Raw genomic sequence first — 15,184 nt, 5'->3', positions numbered from 1 at the left:
CTGGGAATGCGAGCGATTCATAGGATTAGTAAGGTGGGTGAAGGAGAAATTAATCAATTTGTGGTCAGACCAAAAAATGTATTTAGGGGAAGAACAGTGAACATTCGGATGCGAAGTGAAAATCAAGTCCAAAATATGGCCACCTGAGTGAGTGGGTTCACTGTTTCTAAGATGGAGACCTAAGAGAGCAAGGTCCGCGAGAAAAACTTTGGTGTCCGGGTGATCCTTAAAATCAACATGAAAGTTAAAATCTCCTAAGAGAATAAAATCTCCGTTAGCTTTCAAATGAGGAGCTAACAGTTCAGTGAGGGCAAGAGAGAACCCCGCATTAGGCCCAGGCGGACGGTAAACTAATGCTCCTCGCCAGTATACCTTGGGGCTGAATGCCAGATGGAAAATTAACACTTCCATGGTAGGTAGCATGACTTGGTCTAAGACTCTGATATTCAGAGTGTCCTTATATATGATGGCGATTCCACCTCCTATTTTCACAGGTCGATCAAGCCGGAGGATTCTGTATCCTATGGGTATCCCCAGAGTGATAGTAGGGGTAGTGTGGGGTTTCAACCAAGTTTCCGTCAGGAAGCAAATCTCTGGTTGAATACTATGAATGGTATCCCATAATTGTGTATGATGTTTCGGGAGGGATCTGAGGTTCAGCAAAAAACTTTTTACGCCTCCTTGGGGGCCTATGTTGTGAGTGGGCCGTCCAGCAATAATATGGGAGTCCATAGCCTGAAATCCGCAAGTAAGGCATGAAAAAGGGCCCTCTGGGCAGTGTAAGGTTTTAGTGGTACAGGTATATTTCTCCTGGTGTTGTAGTGCTTTCAGAGTGTGTGAGGCGTACCTGATTACGGGAGTTGGCCTAAAACAGTCCATAGTGGCAAGGACAGGGTGGGTGGCCCCTAGCCACGTCCAGTCGCGGACGGGCGCAGACGGGCCACTCTTTGGCTACTCTTCGGCGGTATCTTCGGCTCCCCTGCGCGCGAACGCTGCGCGCTCAGAAGGGGCGAGGGCTAAATAGCCCCGTCAGCCTGTCCGCTAGAGCGCTAACCGCTCAGCAAACCCGGAAGTGGTGTTCTCCTCCCCGATACACAATCACGGGGAGGCGGGGAAGCGAGCGAGTGCTCAGGTAATGATGTGTTATCAGCGTGTAAGTGTGCAAGTGTGTGCACTATTTTAATCTAGTGTCACAGATGGGAAAAATTCGTAAAATCAATTCTGACAATGCTTTTAAAATATCACAGTTTAAATCATGCGCAACACGCTGTTAAGAAGAAAGTAAAGCGGACTGAGCGTCCAAGCAGGCCAGCGGGTCCGGGAAACACTCACACTGTCCCCCCTGCCGCAGCGCGGAAAATGAAGGCTCAGCCTAAATAGCCCCGTCAGCCTGTCCGCTAGAGCGCTAACCGCTCAGCAAACCCGGAAGTGGTGTTCTCCTCCCCGATACACAATCACGGGGAGGCGGGGAAGCGAGCGAGTGCTCAGGTAATGATGTGTTATCAGCGTGTATGTGTGCAAGTGTGTGCACTATTTTAATCTAGTGTCACAGATGGGAAAAATTCGTAAAATCAATTCTGACAATGCTTTTAAAATATCACAGTTTAAATCATGCGCAACACGCTGTTAAGAAGAAAGTAAAGCGGACTGAGCGTCCAAGCAGGCCAGCGGGTCCGGGAAACACTCACACTGTCCCCCCTGCCGCTACAATGTGACGCATCTCCCAGATGGGTCACGTTGTAAGTAGCCCGCACCATGCCGCAGGATTTGCGCCGCTGCTTTGTCACAAAAGTGACGCAACGGCGGCGTATTGAGGCGTAAGGGGCTTGGAAATCTGCCCCTTAGTCCCTTCGGCTATGACTCCAATGTGGTTTTGGCTGATACATCGAAGCCGTTATTTGTTTAAATCACTTTGGATTGGACGGTTTGTTTTAATTTCTGTTGCCCAGAATAACTTGCAGAAACCATACACAGTTTTATATATTTCTGTCATAGCAATCCTCCTGTGTCGCACTAGAGGGAGGGGCCCTTACAATTTTCCCTGTCTAGTTAGTTGCGGGGTACACACTTGTCAATTGGTAATGGTTTCAACCCCACATGGGGAGAAAGTCAAGTCTGGACTTCCGGAAGTGCGGCTTGGCCCGCCACTGCTATTTTCAGCAGCAAGTTCACCGGTGCTCATTTGTCAGGGTGGTTGTTTCTGGTGCACGGCACTGTCCCTCAATTGTCTCTAAGTTGCACTGCTGGCTTTCAGAGAGGATCAATACAACAGGCACGGAGCAAGTCAAGATCATTAGTGACTTGCCTTTGGATTTACGGTTCGTTTTGTTTTCTGGTGCCCAGAATATATAGGTCACTTATTGGCACGTTTACGGCCAGATAGGTTTGTGTCTTAGCAGGAGGGCCTGCAATTGAGTTGGCTGGGTTTTACTTGTGGGGTCCAGATGTGGGCAGGTAATAACAACAGTCTGAAACGAACTGCAGGGGCTCACACGCAGTGGAGGGCCCTTGGCTGGTGCACTAGTAATCGTACGGCCAAAGACAATATTTATTTAGTGGTTATTCAGGTCTAAGGTGGGGAGATCTTAGGCTGTATTTTCACGCCGGGAAGTACGTAGTCAGATAGTAATAGTGTCCTAAGTTACATGCATGATATAAACATTTGGACAGGGTGCTTGTTAGAAGCTGCCTTGGGTCCAACAAATGCCCAAACGGGGCGATTTGTCAAGAGACAATCATGAATAGTTACTCTGCACGGTGTACTAGAAGGGATGTTGTCTAAGCATGTCTCAATCTAGCCTTATACGCATTAGGGAGACTATTGGGACATGCATAAAAAAGGTAGACCTTGTGTTAAAGGGATGGGATGATAGGGAAATAGCTTGGTCGGCTTGCACTGGCAGGTGATTTCCGCAGGGGCTTGCTAAGCCTGCGGCTAGGCAGTGAGCTTGTACAACTAAGGTGATTACATTAAGGGCAAGCATGCACCAAAAGATGGATTCTCAAGACCATCCAAGATAGACAATATTACCTGCGCTAGAGCCAGGGAGCTAGGCAGTGGTTGTAGCTGCCAGTTAAATTGTGGGTTGCGGTGGAATAAACTGAGGAGAACGTGGGGTCAACATCATTTGGCTACAATGATTATAGAAGGTTTGTTTTGGCGTTCCGACTGCCCAATAAGGGACAAGTGTTTTGCGTTCATGTGCTTCCCCCTTTTAAGTCGCATGGACACCCGTTTCTATGTCACATATCCCATGGCAGGATAGTCACCCAAGGTGGGAAATGGCCTCTGATATGCCTCGCCAGGGCAGGGATAGCCTGTAGGGGAGATAAAGGTTAGAAACATAGACGGGGTGTGCTGGGCCCAAAACCCCTCACAAAATCAGCAGGGGGTATCAGGCTGTAAGGTGTCTTTGTTGGACGAGCAAGGGCATTATAGGGCTGAAGTGCGTGACACAGCATTTGCAGTGACACAGATGGGTCCCAGCGAATCCACCAAAAAGGACTATAGCGAAACATGTGACACACAATCTTGTAATTTGGCACCATTACTGGTGTGAGTATTAAGGGTCACAGGTGGATAACAGGGTCCGGGCATCTGTAGGTTGACACTTCACGAAGTGGTGCAGTGTCTAATGATGGACACCATACACTTATTCCCTCAAACCTGTTGTGACACCATTGCTATGTGCACCAGGGATAATTTGAAAATAACTATGAAATTGCTTGGTCAATGTGGCAAAGTATGAACCAGAGAAGAAGACCACAATGACCACACAGTGCAAATTAGCAACCAGCAGGGGACAGGTAAACTTCAGTGGTCAGAAATCACCCCTGGCTCCTGTGGCAGGGAGCTTGGCAGGGGAGGCAATGGAGCCTGCGTGCAGGAAGTTCTGCGCTATGCGTAAATTCACTGTGCAGAGGAGACTTGGTGGCATTTGACTTGGGTGCTACATGCCAAATTCACATGGTGTTTTGAGAATGAGGGGGGTACATCTGCCCAATATAAGCATGGACCGGTTATTGCTGGATAGGGGAGAGGCCCTAGAAATAGCAGGATGTATGTAGGAATGCCGGCCTTAGTGGGGGGCCCTGGCTGCGACGGTCGTCACACCCAGGGCTGTGGCGGAGTTACAGGGCGATCCAGAGGCGGAAAGGTACTCAGGGGTACCCTCTTCAGGAACACAAAGGGTGCTGAGGCCTAATATCCCCAGGAAGTCCGTGCAGTGGAGCCTGGGGTGCAAAGGCGCGGTTGGAAACCTGTACAACCGGGGGCCGCTGGAACGCTCCACGCCACGTAGGGGGGGTAAGCAAGAGGGTGGACCGATGGTTCACCGGAAGTGGGAGTGGCTATCCCCTCACCACAACCACTAAGCACCGATTGGCTAAGGCCACGATGCAAGTTTGGCCCATCAGGTGGTAGGCCGCGAGGGGCGGCTTGCCTTTGGATCGCCTGTAAGATAATCAACCATGTTGGCATATTTGTATGCTAATAAACCTGCAGCAATTTTCTTCACCAAAAAGTTGTCTGTCTGCTTATTTAGGCTACATGTATATTGCTGCGGGAGGGCTGGTGAGTGGGGCCGATATTGGCACTATTATGCAGAAGCAGCCCGCATGGTGTCGTCACCAGGCTACTTTCAAGTACATATGCACATTTCCCTTTCACACCTGCCCTCCCTTTCAAACTTCCTGCCCAGAGCCAAGCACAGCCCTCTCTCGCAGCAGGGTCCGAGTGGTGCCTGGGTCCAGGCCCCTTAATGTCACCTGCGTGGCTCTCTGTCTCAGCGGCCCCCTGCTCCTGGGCAGCCTCAGACAGCACAGAGGGGGGGCCCCGGACCCGGGGCCGGCGCAGCCCATCAGCAGCAGCAGCTTGCAGCAGCTCCCCAGCCTTAGCTGGGGGTCCTCTGTCCTGTCCTAGGGCAAAGGTTTTCTTCACTGTCTTTCAGTTTTCGAGTTTAAAGTTAAGGGCCATGCATATTGTATACCCCATGCCGGATTCTTTATAAATAAAAAAAAAAAAGAGTAGGAGAGCAGAATATGTATATATATAGATATATATATTTTTGTTGTAAAAGTGCTATTAGCGAGGAAGATTAGGCATGATTGTGCAAGGGCCGAGGAGAACGGTGTCAGCGAGTGGCAAAATGCCTACAGCACCTGGTATTCCCAGGCGGTCTCCCATCCAAGTACTAACCAGGCCCGACCCTGCTTAGCTTCCGAGATCGGACGAGATCGGGTGCATTCAGGGTGGTATGGCCGTAGGCACGAGAGGCTGCCGGTGCAGGCCTCTTGTGCTGACAACCCCTTGCATTCTGGGACGTGCTACACTCCACCGCATCTTCACACTTCCCTTCAACAACTGCCCTCCCTTTGCAAGCTTGCTACAGATAGCCAAAGCACAGCCCTCTCTTCCAGCAGCCTTGAACTTGCTTCTTTTCCCATCACACACAGGCTCCGACCTCCCTTTAGGTGCCAGCCGGAGAGCAAGCAAAGCAGCAGCCTGGGCTTTGCACCAAGTACCCTCAGCTTGCTTTGCACTGGCCTCTAAGGCACTCTATCAGGCCACTGCTCTATGTGGCAGCGGCTGCCAGAGTACAGCTTTCCAACTCTGGCTCGCCCGCAGTTACATTGGGGTGACAAGTATTTTTCTGCGCAGCTCTGGCTGCAAGTTTCCTATTCTTTTTTTGATCAAGGAACGAGCCCTGATGTCACGGTTAGCAGCAGACAAGTAATCTAAGTGAAGAATACACAAGCCACTAACCTGAGGTGTCTAGCCAGTGGGGACCACGGAGAGAAGATAGTCTTCCCTATACCCACCCTCTCCATGTGACATACACACTGAAGACAGGTAGTCCTCCAGGTAAGGGGAAGGATAGTTGCTCGGGGAAGGTTGTTGTGAAGACACCCCTCAAGGCCTGGTCTAAGACTTTGGATGACTTCAAGTCACAACAATGTCTGCAAACACAAGAACACTCGTTTAGTACTACAATCAGGCAATTATCATAGTTGTTACATATATACATATAACCAAGTATTCACTTACGAATAACCACCGCTTGTAACAGCCTGAAGTCTGGGAAAAGATGACGACTCATGTCCAAGCGGAAGGTGGGCTGTTAACTTACAGCTAGATCCACATGAAGAAAATAAGTTTACTTATATCCCCGAGTAGTTTGATTCACTACCGGGAGGGGAAGATGTTTTCAGTATTTGTATAGTACAAATATCCTCTGGGATGATCCAAAGGAAAGTAGAAAACTACACTCTGATAGCACGGCCGTGCTAAATGTATATATCTGATTTCTACTTACTAGAAAATCACAAAGTATCTCGGTGTCCTCAGCGGGAAGGCAAGCGTCCGCGCACCCTCGACTCTCGGCGTCCTCAGCGGGAAGGCAAGCGTCCGCGCACCCTCGACTCTCGGCGTCCTCAGCGGGAAGGCAAGCGTCCGCGCACCCTCAGCTCTCGGAAGGCTAGTTCCAAACACAATCGTAAAACCGGAAGGATTGACAAGCATCCGGTGATGGGACAAGAGTGTTTTTTTACACTCCCAGAGGGCGTGGGCCGTTTAGCCAGGTCCCAGGGCTTTCTGGGAGATGTAGTGCTGCAGCGGTATTTCCTTATACTAGCTCTCCAGCTATGGGTAATCGCTACAGTACCCCCTCTCGAGGATCGCCGACCCGGCGGTAGACCCGGCTTCTTTGGATTCTGCAGATGAAACTGAGTTACCAAATCGGGGCAGTGGAGATTCTGCTCTGGTTCCCAAGTTCTCTCCTCAACCCCAAATCCCTTCCAACCAACCAAATCCTGCACTCTGCCCCTATGGATCCGTGAATCCAACAACTGTTCTACCTCGTATTCCTCCAATCCCTCTACCAACCCAGGGGCAGGATGAACGGGTAATCTAGTGTCTAAGGGACAAGGCAGGAGCAGAAAGACGTGAAAAACAGGATGGATCCTCCAGTTCTGGGGAATGGACAATTTCAATGCCACAGGGTTGATGACCTCCTCAACAATAGGGACCAATGTATCTAGATTTGAGTTTGTTAATACCCCGGAGATGAATGCTTTTAGTGGAAAGCCATATCTTGTCCCCCACCTGGTAGACCGGTTCTGGAGTGCGTTTCTTGTCGGCGTAGCGTTTCTGCGATGCCTGAGCTTCCGCCAAGTGGCGCTTCGCGTCTATCCTTACAGCCTGTAAATGAGCATGATGTTCTTGAATACTGGGCAGGTTGGTTGTCACTGGCCAATTGAATGGAAGAATGTTCGGATGGTACCCAAGAAGGCAAAAGAAGGGGGAACAACCCAGGGTGGAGTGGTCAGAGTTGTTATACGTGAATTCAGCTAGCCATAAGAGGGTTACCCAATCCGTCGAGTTTTGCAATGTGAAGCAACGCAGATATTGTTCGATAGTTTGGTTGAGCCTCTCCGTTTTGCCATCTGTCTGCGGGTGGTAACTCGTAGAGAGCCTAACATCAATAGCTAAAGATTCACAAAGGGCTTTCCAAAAACGGGATGTGAATTGAGTCCCTCGGTCTGTATTGAAGACTCTTGGAATGCCATGGGCTCTGATGAGATGCTGCAATATAACCATGGCCAGTTCGGCGGAGGTGGGTAGACCCTCCAAAGGTACAAAATGACCCATTTTGGTCAAGTGATCCACAATCACCAGTACAGTAGTTTTTCCTTGACATAATGGCATCTCCACAATGAAATCCATTGAAACCGTATGCCACGGTTTAGGGGGTACCAGAATTGGACGTAGCAGGCCCGTAGGTCTGGTGTGTTTTGCTTTACCTTCGGTGCACACTCAACAGTTCCTTACGTATTTCTTGACATCATTTCGTAAGGTAGGCCACCAGAATGATCGCTCAATGGTAGCGATAGTCTTGTACACTCCCCAATGTCCGCCTAACACAGAGTCATGTGCCCAATGGAGCACCTGCATTTGCAACCCAGGGTCCGGCACATACAAGGCCTGGCGGTAGTACAGAAGTTCATCTTTTTATGACCTCCATTGGGGTTCTTCCTGTAGCCAAGTATGGACATCGACATCCGTTAAAGCCACTCTTATATCCTCGATAAAATCTGTGGAGGTGAGCAAAGCAATGGTGTTTTCGGGGAAGGACTTTTCAGGAAAGATGGATGATGGTTCCAAGGGGACTTCGGACTGGGTCTCTTGAGTGTCTTGATTCCTAGAGAGGGCATCGGCTTTTCCATTTTGAGGGCCGGGATGATACTTGATGACAAAATCGTAATCAGAGAAAAAGAGAGTCCATCTCAATTGCCGAGGAGTGAGAGCTTTTGCTGTTTTAAGAATAAAAAACGGATGTGCCACTTATTGTGCGCCGCAGCTCTGCCATCATGGATGCGCCGCATTTACACTGCAGCACACCAAGGGGTAAAAACGGCACAGGTGTGTGACGCATCTGTGCCGTAAAGGTGGCGCATTGCTGGAGTTGCGTCGCAAGCACGCAGCTTCAGCAATGTTCTGGGGGCCCCTATCTGTCCAATGCTGCGTCAATCCTTACGCCTGCTTCAAGCAGGCGCAGGGTTTTGACGCAGCATGGGTACAAAAGTGACTGAGTGAAATCTTGTAGATTTCACTCAGCCACTTTTAGGAGGCGTTCCTGTGCCGGAACGCCAACCCCCCCTGCGCAGGAACGTCTCCTTCTGGCGCAGGGCTTTACAACGTGACGCCTCTCTCAGATGCGTCACGTTGTAAATACCCTGCACCATGGCGCATCTTATGCGCCACCACTGCGTCACAAAAGTGACGCAACTGATGCGTAAAAGAGGCGCAAGGGCCTTGTAAATTTGCCCCTAATAATTTTAAACCAGCACGGCGCAGACTAACTAACAATTACGAAATTCTGCTTTATGGCTCAGGGGATTCGTACACAACCTCATAATCCCTGCATAGACGTCCTTTCATTTAAACAGTAATGAATGTGAGGGCGGGGGCCGGGGGGAGGTTTAGACCACTTAAACACATTTTGAAACAGCTGTGTAATTACTGTGGCTTCGGCGCACAACAGCCAGACCCAATTTGGAGGCATTTTGCAGTCTCAGAACATCTGTGATTTGGCACAGCCTCTTTGTACCCCCCACCACCCCGAACCCTCCCCCACAGGAAGTGCTCCTTGGCATGCAAGGGCGAGCCATTGCCCATAGATACCGGGCCGGGTATTGTAGCATTGGCAGCTGGGCACGGGGGGAGGATGTGACGCACCCATGCTGTTGTAGAGAGTGTATTTCTTTATGGAAGGTTTGTACCTGTTAATTCTATATTCTGGAATTGTTAAAGTGCATCTTTCAGTCACCGCCTTTATTATTCAGTTATTGCCCTACTGTTCATGCCTCATGTCGGGGGTCCTATCTGTGGAAAAAATCCAGTTTCCAACAACAACTATTCTTGGACTCATACTTTAGATAAGATTGGATTGTACTTCTTACATTTATTGGCGACGTTTTCAAGACCCACCGACTTTGAGAAAGAAATATTTCGGAATTTGATGAATTACTTGAAGAAATCTCTCCTGAAATCTTTTTTTTTCCACACCACTAAGGTACTGTACTTTTAAGTTTGTGTGGGAGATTAATTATTCACCAAATTAACTTTAGCGTTTGATTCATTGCAGGCTAACTAGAATTTGTCTTTGCGCACCAAATTTAATTTTCTATTGCTGATTGGAGCATAGCGCAACTTCGCATCATATTCTTTATCCAACGCTGGACTTTAAAATTGTGCAGTACTTTTTATTTTGATTGGTAATCTTAAATTGACTTTAATACTGCTACTGACCCGATGCGACTTTTGAAGCTCACTGGAAATTCGAAGCGCTTTCTTGGAAACCTTGGGGCATATTATCAAGGACAGGCGATACATTATCGCCGCTTTTATCGACCGGAAACTGCCCGTAAAGCGGCGATAATGGCCTTGATAATATGCTCTATGAATTCCAATCGAAGCCCATGTTAGATGTATTCACATCTAACATGGGTTTCGATTGGAATTCATAGAGCATATTATCAAGGCCATTATCGCCGCTTTATCAGCAGGTTCCTGCCGATAAAAGCTGCGATAATGTACCGCCTGTCCTTGATAATATGCCCCCTTATTATTTCATTTCTTCACTGCCTATTCTTCCGTGATAAGCACACGTTTTTCAACCACATTTTTTGGGTGACTTTATCCTGTTTACTGTATTTACTTATCTAATGTGTTACTAAGCTGTTCACTTTATTTTCAATATGTCGTCTGCTTCTTCAAATAATGTTATGCAGCCCCCTCCTTTTTTGCAAGTTCCAGGTAAACCTACAGTACCTTGGCACAAATGGTTTAGAGTATTTGATAATTATCTGGAAGCCATGGATGCTACTTACAGCCTGATTCATGAAGCTAAATTGCGCTCGCAATAGCTGCGACAATGCTATCGCGGGCGCAATTCCCATAATCGGTAATCACCACGAACATTGCGAATTCGCTAACACAGAATTGCGAAATCGCTAAAATATTCACAGATTCCCGGCAGTAGACCAGTTGCGAATCGGAAATAGCGAGAAATCACGGATTCTGCGAAAATAATAGCAAAATCGCAATTTCCTCGCAATCGGGATTCATGAAAAATCGCAATTAGCGAAAGACCCCAAAATCGCATTTTGCGAGGCGCAATTTAAGGACAAGCCAAAGCAGGTGGTAACTATCAAACCCATAGTAAAACATTTTTTTGAAAAACCGTTGGCCAATCAGCAACTGGTGCTGGCCTGACCAAACACACTTAAGGAGAAGCAGCATCAGCATAAGGAGTGTCACAATTCCAGGAAGGTACATGGTGGTCAGGCAGCGAAGGCTACAGCGAGCAGCACGGAGGAGACGCAGATTCCAGGCCAGGATATTTCGCCAGCGGGTCACCCTGCTGGGCCAAACCAGAGAGCAAATTTACGCAAAGTACCGCCTGAATGGGGCAATGATCATCAAGCTAATTCAGGACCTTGACCCCCTGATGCAGCACCCAACAAGGCAGATTAATGCCGTGCCAACACATGTCCAGGTATTGTGTAGCCTGCACCTCCTGGCCTCCGGGAGCTTCCAGGGGATAGTTGCGGCTGCTGGGGGGATATCCCAGCCCACCATGTCCCGCTGCCTAGGGAGTTTCCTTGACGCAATGCTGACCCAGCTACACCACCACATCAGATTTCCAACAAGTCAACAGGAATTGGATGAGACCAAGCTTCAATTCTACAATGTTGCGCATTTCCCACACGTGATAGGATGCATTGACTGTACCCACATCCACATCTGCCCACCAGCTGCAACGGAGTACATGTACCCCAATCGCAAGTCCTACCACTCCCTCAACATCCAGATGGTCTGCAATGCTAAGACATACATCACGGACATAGTGGCACAGTACCAGGGGAGTACACATGACTCATTCATATTCCGACACAGCGGCATCCACACACGACTGGCCAGGGGAGACGTTGGGGAAGGACACCTACTTGGTAAGTACACTTTGCCCACAATGTCACACTGCGATGAAGTAGCTGCGCTGCACAGACACTCACCCTCTGCTCCTTTCATTCAGGTGACAGTGGCTACGCCCTGCGTGAATACCTCCTCATCCCATACCTCAACCCTGCTACACCACAGCAACGGCGTTACAACGTATCACACATACGCACAAGGAATTGCATTGAGAGAACTTTTGGGCTACTGAAGAGCAGATTCCGCATACTTCACAAGACAGGTGGGGCCATGTACTACAGTCCTGATGTGTGCTGCCGCATTGTGGCTGTGTGTGCAATACTACACAACATTGCTACCAAGCACCGGATACCTGTCGACATCTCTGGCAGTGAATCGGAAGGGGACGACCGGCCACCTGCACATGCGCGCCATGCACGCGGGGAGAACCCAGCTGAAGGCTACAGACGCCGCAACCACATCACAATGAACAGTTTCTAGTGCACCCTCTCCCCTCACCCAACAAATCACAATTGCATGCAAAATTAAATAATGACAGAACGCCAATGTGTGATGCTATATTAAATATTATTGTTTGATTCACAATATTTGTGCATGTTGCCATCCTTCCATTGCAAACAGTATTGCCCCATACTGCTGCGTCCAATACACAGGGCAGGCTTATGTTCAGCCTGTGCCTGTACAAGTACATTTAAGTCAGGTGCGCCCCCGGCGCGAAGCACCCAAGCACCTCTCCGGCTCCTCCTCAGCCCCGCACGTGACCCTGCAGTCGGCCTGGTGCTACGTCTCAATGCCCCTACGTGTGAGGCAGAGTGGCTGCTCACACTTGACGTGCCCTCGCTGGCATCGTCCCCCCCAACAGGGGCAGGTAGAGCGGGATGAAGTGCCATTACGGCAGTGGCGAGGTGCTCTAATACCCTGGCCACATCCTCGCAGCATTGAATGAGCTGCTGCTGCTGCGCCAGGGACCGGGGCGATAGCTGCGACGTGGCATTACCGATCACATAGTTCGACCGAGTGTAAGCCGTCAGCCGCGTCAGTAGCCGTGTTGCGCTGGGATATCATAGCAGCTGTGTTGGCCTCCATGGCTGCCGTCATGCGGGCCATCACCTCCCCCACACCTGCCATGGCTGCCGTCATGCGATCCATCCTGTCCCCCACACCTGTCACATTGCGGCCAATGTTATACAGCTGCAACTGTATGGCCCCTTGCCGGCGTGCCTGCAGCTGGTGAATTCTTAGCATTCTACGTTCGATACTCGCTGTTCCATCCCCCTCCTGGCACTGGGAGCATTGTTCTGCAGGCGAGCCCTGCCACGCCTGCTCTGCTGGCTGGCCACAGTGGGTGGACGCTGTATCACCGCTGTCGCTGGACCTGATGTGGATGCGCCAGCTGCTGGTGGAGTTGAGCTAGGCGTAGATGGTGCACCAGACGGTGGAGGCACAGATGTAGTGAGCCTGGCTGCAGGGGTTGGTGCTGCGCCAGACGGTGGAGGCACTGTTGTAGTGGGCCTGGCTGCAGGGGTTGGTGCTGCGGCAGACGGTCGAGGCACAGTTGTAGTGGGCTGGGCTGCAGGGGTTGGTGCTGCACCAGACGGTGGAGGCACAGTTGTAGTGGGCCGGGCTGCAGGGGTTGGTGCTGCGCCAGACGGTGGAGGCTGTGTTGGTAACGGCACCTCATCGTCATCCAGTGCTTGCTCATCATGAGCAGCCTCTCACTGTCGCTGCTGTCTGCGCCACCTGTGAAGGGAAGTGGACGTTCATTAGTTGCATGTATCTGTCACACGTGCAGTTGCTACATGCATGCTGGATGACATTCCCTGACTGGCTATGGCATTGTGTACTTTTGAACCTGTCTGGCTGCATTGGGGTACTTGTACATTGTGGCCACACTACATGTCCCACAATGCTTTAGGGCATTACCTAATGTGCACCGATGGCATGACTTTGGAACATTATGGGAGGCTATAGGGTCATGGCCATTCATAGGGGACAGGGTTGCAGTCGCATGCCACTTATCTTGGCTCTCTTGGGTGGGGCGGGATGAGTCCAATCGGGTGACTCCAATGCACGCCTCGGCCTCCAGCGTGTCTTCGACAAGATCCTCCATGGGGGTGTTTGGAGGGACTGTCAGTCCTCCCCCTCCAGTGGCCAGGGACTCTCCCAGCCTCTCGCAACCTTCTCCTTGGCACGACCTCGGAGGTCGTACCACCTTTTCTTTAGTTCATCAAGTGACCTGTCGGCCACACCCACAGAGTTCACTGTGGCCGCTATCCCGACCCAGATCCTGCGCTTCTCCTGCTCGGGCACCCTCCTTGACTCTCTCCCAAACAGTTTGGAGTGGTTTGCCACCACCCCTTCGATTAGGTGTTCCAACTCCTGTTCGGAGAACTTAAGTTTTCTCTTTCGCCCGGTGTTGCTGGGCCCAGGTACTGCCTCCTCAGCCATTGCTGCAGTGGAATTGGAAGTGGTAGTCCAAGTATGCAGGTGTCCTTGCAGGAGCTGACTCTGTTGCTGCCTCGAGGTGTGCTTCACTTTGGTGAATGGGGGTGGGAACAGGCTGCTTTCTGGTTGTGATGTCATCACTGTGCTCGAAATGCTACTTCCCGTTTTCCCGATCTCGCGATTTTGCGGTCTCGCTTTTTGCGATCTCGCAATTAGCGATATTGCTATTTGCGATATCGCAAATCCTACATGGATGTTGCCGAAATTAGCGATTTTTCTGCGATTTTCGATAATCGCAAACGGTTTTTGCGGCCGCGTGCGAATCGTATTTTTTTATAGCTAAACATCATGAATACCGTTCTGCGATTTCTCAATTGCGATTCGCAGTTAATCGCTATTTGAGAATCGCAGATTCCGATTTTCATGAATCAGGCGGTTTGTATCTTGCATCTAGAAAAAAAGCTTTATTATTTAATCATCTAGGTGGTGCTGGCCAAGATGTATTTCATATTTTGCCTGTTGTAGCAGCGCCATCTGGAGACGAAACATGGAACATTTATAAAGAAGCTTTAGCCAGATTAGGTAGGAATTATGGGCCATATGTCTCATCAAACTATTTGGCATTTCCTAAATAGCGAATTTTAAGGAATCGCTATTTAGGAAATGCAAAATGGTATGTATGAACAAAATCGCTTTTTATTTGCGATTCCTTAAGCGTCCTTATTTGCGAATTCGCATTTTGCGAATTCGCAATTAAGGAATAATTTCCAATGCATTCCAATAGGCCAGGAGGCCCATAGGAATGAATGCAAAATAATTCTCAAATTGCGAATTCGCAATTTGCTAATCACAATTTGAGAATGATTGCAAGAGTGCTGGGGTGTCTCAAAGACACCCTGCTGCACCCCTGAAAAGAACATGTGTGTGCATATGGCGCACATACATGCCCTATGGGCATGTGTGTGCATCATATGCCACCTTTAAAAATGCCAATTTGTGCATTTCTGGAAGAATTCGCAAGTTACCATCAACTGAAAAGTTGTGGTAATTTGCGAATTCTTAAACAAAATTCGCAAGCTAAAATTGCTACATACATCGGTGCAGATTTATGATGCCCTTGCGCCGCAATTGCGTCACTTTATTTGACGCAACTGCGGCGCAAACAATGCGCCCTATTTACAACGTGACGTATCTAGGAGATGCGTCACGTTGTAAAGCCCTGTGCCATAAGGAGGCGTTCCTGCG

At 49.5% G+C, this 15,184-nt stretch overlaps 1 non-coding gene across 1 annotated transcript; it reads right to left on the bottom strand.

The window, feature by feature from the left end:
- Nucleotides 1-5,148: 5,148 nt before the first annotated feature.
- LOC147698954 (5S ribosomal RNA) lies at nt 5,149-5,267 on the bottom strand. The gene has a single exon (XR_015299525.1). It is a non-coding gene; the product is annotated as a 5S ribosomal RNA (ribosomal RNA).
- Nucleotides 5,268-15,184: the final 9,917 nt, after the last annotated feature.

This window comes from Lissotriton vulgaris, chromosome 8 (genome assembly GCF_964263255.1).
Source record: "Lissotriton vulgaris chromosome 8, aLisVul1.2, whole genome shotgun sequence".
Lineage (NCBI taxonomy): Eukaryota > Metazoa > Chordata > Amphibia > Caudata > Salamandridae > Lissotriton > Lissotriton vulgaris.
Note: the sequence above shows the minus strand (reverse complement) of the source record. Positions and strands in the feature narration are given on the sequence as shown.